The sequence below is a fragment of the Amblyraja radiata genome, chromosome 5 (genome assembly GCF_010909765.2).
Source record: "Amblyraja radiata isolate CabotCenter1 chromosome 5, sAmbRad1.1.pri, whole genome shotgun sequence".
NCBI lineage: Eukaryota > Metazoa > Chordata > Chondrichthyes > Rajiformes > Rajidae > Amblyraja > Amblyraja radiata.
This window is the reverse complement of record NC_045960.1, coordinates 103,886,162-103,892,248: the sequence shown is the minus strand read 5'-3', so window position 1 is coordinate 103,892,248 and position 6,087 is coordinate 103,886,162. Positions and strand designations below refer to the sequence as shown.

Here is a 6,087-nt window from a genome sequence, read left to right as displayed (position 1 = left end):
TTTACAGAGGCTAATTGACCTACAAACTCGCACGTCTTTGGGATGTGGGAGGAAAACCGGAGCACCGGGGAAAAACCCACGAGATAACAGGGTGAACGTGCAAACTCCAAATGGACAGCATCCGTAGTCAGGATTGAACCCGCATCTCTGGAGCTGTATGGCAGCAACTCTACCGTTGCGTCACCGTGCCACCCGATGTATGATGAAAGGTTCCCAACCCGAAACGTCTCATATCCGTGTTCTCCAGTGATGCTGCCTGACCCGCTGAGTTACTCCAGCACTCTGTGAAACGTCACCTATCCATGTTCTCCAGAGATGCTGCCTGACCCACTGAGTTACTCCAGCACTCAGTGAAACGTCACCTATCCGTGTTCTCCAGTGATGCTGCCTGACCCACTGAGTTACTCCACCACTTTATGTTTAGTACAGTTTAGCTTATTATTGTCACGTGTGCCGAGGTACAATGAAAAGCTTTTGTTTGCCTGCTAACCAGTCAGAGAAAAGGCTGTAGATGATTACAATCAAATCGGTTAAAGCCCTGTCCCACGGTACGGGTTCATTCCACAACCATATAACCATATAACCATATAACAATTACAGCACGGAAACAGGCCAACTCGGCCCTTCTAGTCCGTGTCGAACACTTAAAGAGCTCCAAGAGCTCTCCCGAGTTAAAAAAAAAATCAAACTCGTGGTAAGCACAGAGAATGAACGTAGCGGGTACGTTGGAGCTCGGGGACGTCTCTTACCGGCTCGTACCGCTAACAGCAGGTACGCGGGAAGACTCGCTAATGGCAGGTAAGCACGGGAAGACTCGTGAAGATTTTTCAACACGTTGAAAAATGTCCACGAGAGCCCCGAGTACCGACGAGTGGCCATTACCGTAAATCTCAGAGTTCGAACCTGGGCAAACTCGGGAGAGCTCTTGGAATGAACTCGTACCGTGGGACAGGGCCATTCCAGTTTCTTTGGACAAGACATTTGCTCCCCAGTGCATTTTGGGCTCAAACTGGTGTGGTTTGTTGTCACATTTTCTCGATAGTCTCCCAATTGGTGCCCACTGGCTGAACGATTATTTCGGTCATGAATAAAATAATACTAACTCTAAACTAACAAGCGCAGTTCAGGATTGGAAATCTGTGCTGTCACAATTCAGCAAGGCAAAGATTAAATCACACAAGCTCAAACAAATGATAGTTCAGGTAATTAGCTGGAGAGACCTGTGCTAAGGCCTGTTAGGTCACCTTAATTATGCATGCTAAAACTCTAACTATAGGCAGATGAAATAGTACGTTTAGAACAAGTTCAAATATGGATCACTTTGTTCACATTGCTGTGCCTAACTTTAGTGATTAAAGATATAGATTTAACGGGGGGGGGGGGGATGGGGGGATTTAATAGGAGCCTGAGGACTAATGTTTTTACACAATAGGCGTATAGGCAGGGACTCTTTTCCTATTTAATCTTTCCCCCTCACCTTAAACCTCTGTCCACAGGTTCGCGATTCCCCCGCTCTGGGCAAATGCGTCTACCCGATCTATCCCTCTCATGATTTTGTACACCTCTATAAGATCACCCCTCATCCTCCTGCTGTGCTCCAAGGAATAGAGTCCTAGCCTGCTCATCCTCTCCCTATAGCTCAAGCCCTCGAGTCCTGGCAACATCCTCGTAAATCTTCTCAGAACTGCTGTAGCTTTGGGAGCAACAACAGCAGCAGCAGCAGGAGGAGATTAGCAAGAGATATGACTGATTGGCCTAGCCCAAGTGGGAGGAGAGAAGTGAAAACAGTTTAAGTACAGGTCAAGGACAGGCAGACTTGACTCAGAACTGCTGTAGCTTTGGGAGCAACAACAACAACAACAGCAGCAGCAGCAGGAGGAGATTAGCAAGAGATACGACTGATTGGCTCTAGCCCAAGTGGGAGGAGAGAAGTGAAAACAGTTTAAGTACAGGTCAAGGACAGGCAGACTTGACTCAGAACTGCTGTAGCTTTGGGAGCAACAACAACAGCAGCAGCAGGAGGAGATTAGCAAGAGATACGACTGATTGGCTCTAGCCCAAGTGGGAGGAGAGAAGTGAAAACAGTTTAAGTACAGGTCAAGGACAGGCAGACTTGACTCAGAACTGCTGTAGCTTTGGGAGCAACAACAACAACAGCAGCAGCAGGAGGAGATTAGCAAGAGATACGACTGATTGGCTCTAGCCCAAGTGGGAGGAGAGAAGTGAGTCAGTGCTGGGAAAACAGCTGAAAACTGAGGAATTTGGTTTGTAAATTGGTAAATCAGGCAATTTATCAGTCAATTTAAGTAAGACTGCTCTTAGGGAGCGGCAGTGAGTGAGCGGCCTTGTGAGGGAAGTGCCCTGTGAGAAAAGTGTGAGTCTTTGGCTCGAGAGTGCCCTGTGAGAAAAGTGTGAGTCTTTGGCTCGAGAGTCTTCGGAGAGGAGGCTGAGGAGAGGAGACTACGCAAAACACTGCAGAGGGAGAGACGAAAGAAGGAGATGTCAGGCAAGCTGATTCAGTGTGATGCTTGCAGTATGTGGGAGGTCAAGGACACCGCTGGTGCCTCTGGCTGCTACAAATGCGAAAAGTGCATCCAGGTAGAGCTCCTGAAGGGCCGTGTTGGGGAACTGGAGAAGCAAGTGGATGACCTCCGGTTCGTCCGAGAAACGGAGTCGTTCCTCGACAAGTCCTACAGTACGATTGTTACACCTAAGGTACTGGAAGAGAGAAGGTGGGAGACAGTGAGAACGGGAGGGAAGCATAATGAGGAAATATATAATAAAATTGCTCAAATGATAAGTTCTTAAGGAACTTGTGTTAAGTTGCAAGAGAAGGGTTTGGAGTTGGGACTTTCAGAAATACAGGCCTCCACAAAGAAATAAAGAACAAAGAACACACACAGGAGAACAGATGGCTTATCATAACATGGAAAGGTTGATCTGAATAGGTTGATCTGAACTGTTTATAATGGAAGTTGTAAATGGGATCTTTCTCCATGACATGGGCACCATCCTTCTTCCTTTGTGACACATCTCAGAGTTTGGCTGTGTCATTTAAGGCGATTTATGGTTGCCTATGGGATTGTAGGCACCAAGGGTAGATACTAGACTGTGAGATGGTTTGTGCTGTTTTCATGTGTTTATGTTGGGATAAGAGATAAGACAGAGGTGATGGTTGTGTGACCTTTGCAAAAGGATTTCTTATGGTTACCAGAAACTGAGAAAGTAACTCTGTTTTGATACTCTTTCATTTGTTGTGAGGAATGCTTTTAGTGAAGAAGCGTTACATTCCTTTCCTCCAGAGATAGTAGGGGGAGGTTGTAATACAGAATGAAATTAGACCCGAGCTTGGGACGAAGCAATCAAGTATGACAATTAAAGGCCTTTATGTGTCTGTAGTTGGGAATTGTGTGATTAGAACTTTGTCTTTATCACTTTGTAAGAATGAGGCAAAACTCATCTTTAATCTTTGTAATCCATAAGTAACTGTATTTTAACTATGTGGTTGTAAGGAAATTAATTGTGAAGTGTATTGTGTTTAATTATGATTGTAAGTATTAGACTTTGTTTAAATCGGAGTTTTAGAAATAACTTTCTCTTCCAAAAGTGAAAATATGTTTTGTATGTATGTGTTGTGTGATTGCTGTATTATGTATATATTCTGAGAATTAGTTGTATATCTGTGGTTTTGCTTTATTGAAATAAAATGATTTTGAGCAAAGAGGTTGAAGAAACCACAGAGGGGAAGAAGGTTGTAAAGGGGCTGGAAAAGGGAAAATCATGTGACTATACGTGTTGTCAATCAATGGAAAGGATTTAGTTGATTGGTTAATGCAAATAAGTTAAATGTATGGTAAACCATAATGATTGGTTAATAGTTTGCCACTCCTTTTGTACTATCCTTGTCTTTTACCTATATAATGTGTTACATTTATGCCAAAGTCAGTAATTCTTTCGACCTGCCCCAGAGTTTCTAACTCTGTGTTGGAAGGTTTAAAGAATTCTCCAGCGCTGACAGAATAAAGAACTGATTTTAGCAGCAATGGTTTGACTCAAGTTTTCTTGAATAGACTGGCAAAAAGAACTCATTTTAACAATGGAATGCCAACATCCCCGGGTGTTGTACCTCTTGTGAACAGGTTCACCCACTTAGAAGCTGTCGGGACAGAAGAGGTGTTTACACTGGGCGGCGGACTGGCTTGTGATGCGAATAGGGCTGTTGAGCCAAAACCAAAAAGGCCTAAGGCAGGCAACGCCATTGTAGTAGGAGACTCCATTGTGAGAGGTACGGACAGGGGTTTCTGCGGCAACAGACGAGATGCGAGGATGGTGTGCTGCCTTCCTGGTGCCAGGATCCAGGATGTCACGGACAGAGTGCAGAAAATCCTCAATGGCGAAGGTGAACATCCGGAAGTGGTAGTGCATGTCGGCACAAACGATGTCGGAAAGAAGGGGATGAATATTCTGCAGCGTGACTTTAGAGAGCTCGGAAAAATGCTGAAAAGCAGGACCTCCAGGGTTGTTATCTCCGGTTTGCTTCCAGTTCCTCGTGCTGGCGAGAGCAGGAACAGGGAGATACGGGACCTGAACGTGTGGCTGAGGAACTGGTGCACGGGGCAGGGATTTAGATTCTTAGATCACTGGGATCTGTTTTGGGGTAAGGGGGAACTGTACAAAAGGGACGGATTGCATCTTAACAGGTGTGGGACCAGCATTCTGGCAGGCAGGTTTGCCACTGCTACACGGGTGGTTTTAAACTGAATAAGGGGGGTGGGGTGTCGAATGGGCTAGTGGAGGATGGAGTTAAAGGGAAAGGGTTTCTTAAATGTGTGAGCGTAGAGACAGAGGGGTGTAAAATGAGGGTAGAAGCAATAGGTAGCAAGGTGAAAAGTAAAAGTGGCAGGCCGGAAAATCCAGGGCAAAAATCAAAAAGGGCCACTTTTCAACAAAATTGTATAAGGGGTAAGAGTGTTGTAAAAACAAGCCTGAAGGCTTTGTGTCTCAATGCAAGGAGCATTCGTAATAAGGTGGATGAGTTGAATGTGCAGATAGCTATTAATGACTATGATATAGTTGGGATCACGGAGACATGGCTCCAGGGTGACCAAGGCTGGGAGCTGAACATCCCGGGATATTCAATATTCAGGAGGGATAGAGAGAAAGGAAAAGGAGGTGGGGTAGCGTTGCTGATTAGAGAGGAGATTAACGCAATGGAAAGGAAGGACATTAGTGTGCAGGATGTGGAATCGGTATGGGTAGAGCTGCGAAACACTAAGGGGCAGAAAACGCTGGTGGGTGTTGTGTACAGGCCACCTAACAGTAGTAGTGAAGTTGGAGATGGTATCAAACAGGAAATTAGAAATGCGTGCGACAAAGGCAAAACCTGTTATAATGGGTGACTTCAATCTACATATAGATTGGGTGAATCAAATTGGCAGGGGTGCTGAGGAAGAGGATTTTTTGGAATGTATGCGGGATAGTTATCTAAATCAACATGTAGAGGAACCAACGAGAGAGCAGGCTATTTTAGACTGGGTATTGAGTAATGAGGAAGGGTTAGTTAGCAGTCTTGTTGTACGTGCCCCCTTGGGCAAGAGTGACCATAATATGGTTGAGTTCTTCATTAGGATGGAGAGTGACATTGTTAATTCAGAAACAATGGTTCTGAACTTAAAGAAAGGTAACTTTGAGGGTATGAGACGTGAATTGGCCAAGATTGACTGGCAATTAATTCTAAAAGGGTTGACGGTGGATATGCAATGGAAGACATTTAAAGACTGCATGGATGAACTACAAAAATTGTTCATCCCAGTTTGGCAAAAGAATAAATCAGGGAAGGTAGTGCATCCGTGGATAACAAGGGAAATCAGGGATAGTATCAAAGCGAAGGATGATGCGTACAAATTAGCCAGAAAAAGCAGCATACCGGAGGACTGGGAGAAATTCAGAGACCAGCAGAGGAGGACAAAGGGCTTAATTAGGAAAGGAAAAATAGATTATGAAAGAAAACTGGCAGGGAACATAAAAACTGACTGCAAAAGTTTTTATAGATATGTGAAAAGAAAGAGATTAGTTAAAACAAATGTA

The 6,087-nt window shown here is 44.6% G+C and overlaps 1 protein-coding gene across 2 annotated transcripts in view; it reads right to left on the bottom strand.

Annotated features, from left to right (window-relative positions):
* grik2 (glutamate ionotropic receptor kainate type subunit 2) overlaps nt 1-6,087 on the bottom strand; it is a 495,196-nt gene that overhangs the window by 229,425 nt on the left and 259,684 nt on the right. The gene's annotated exons all lie outside the window — the stretch shown is intronic.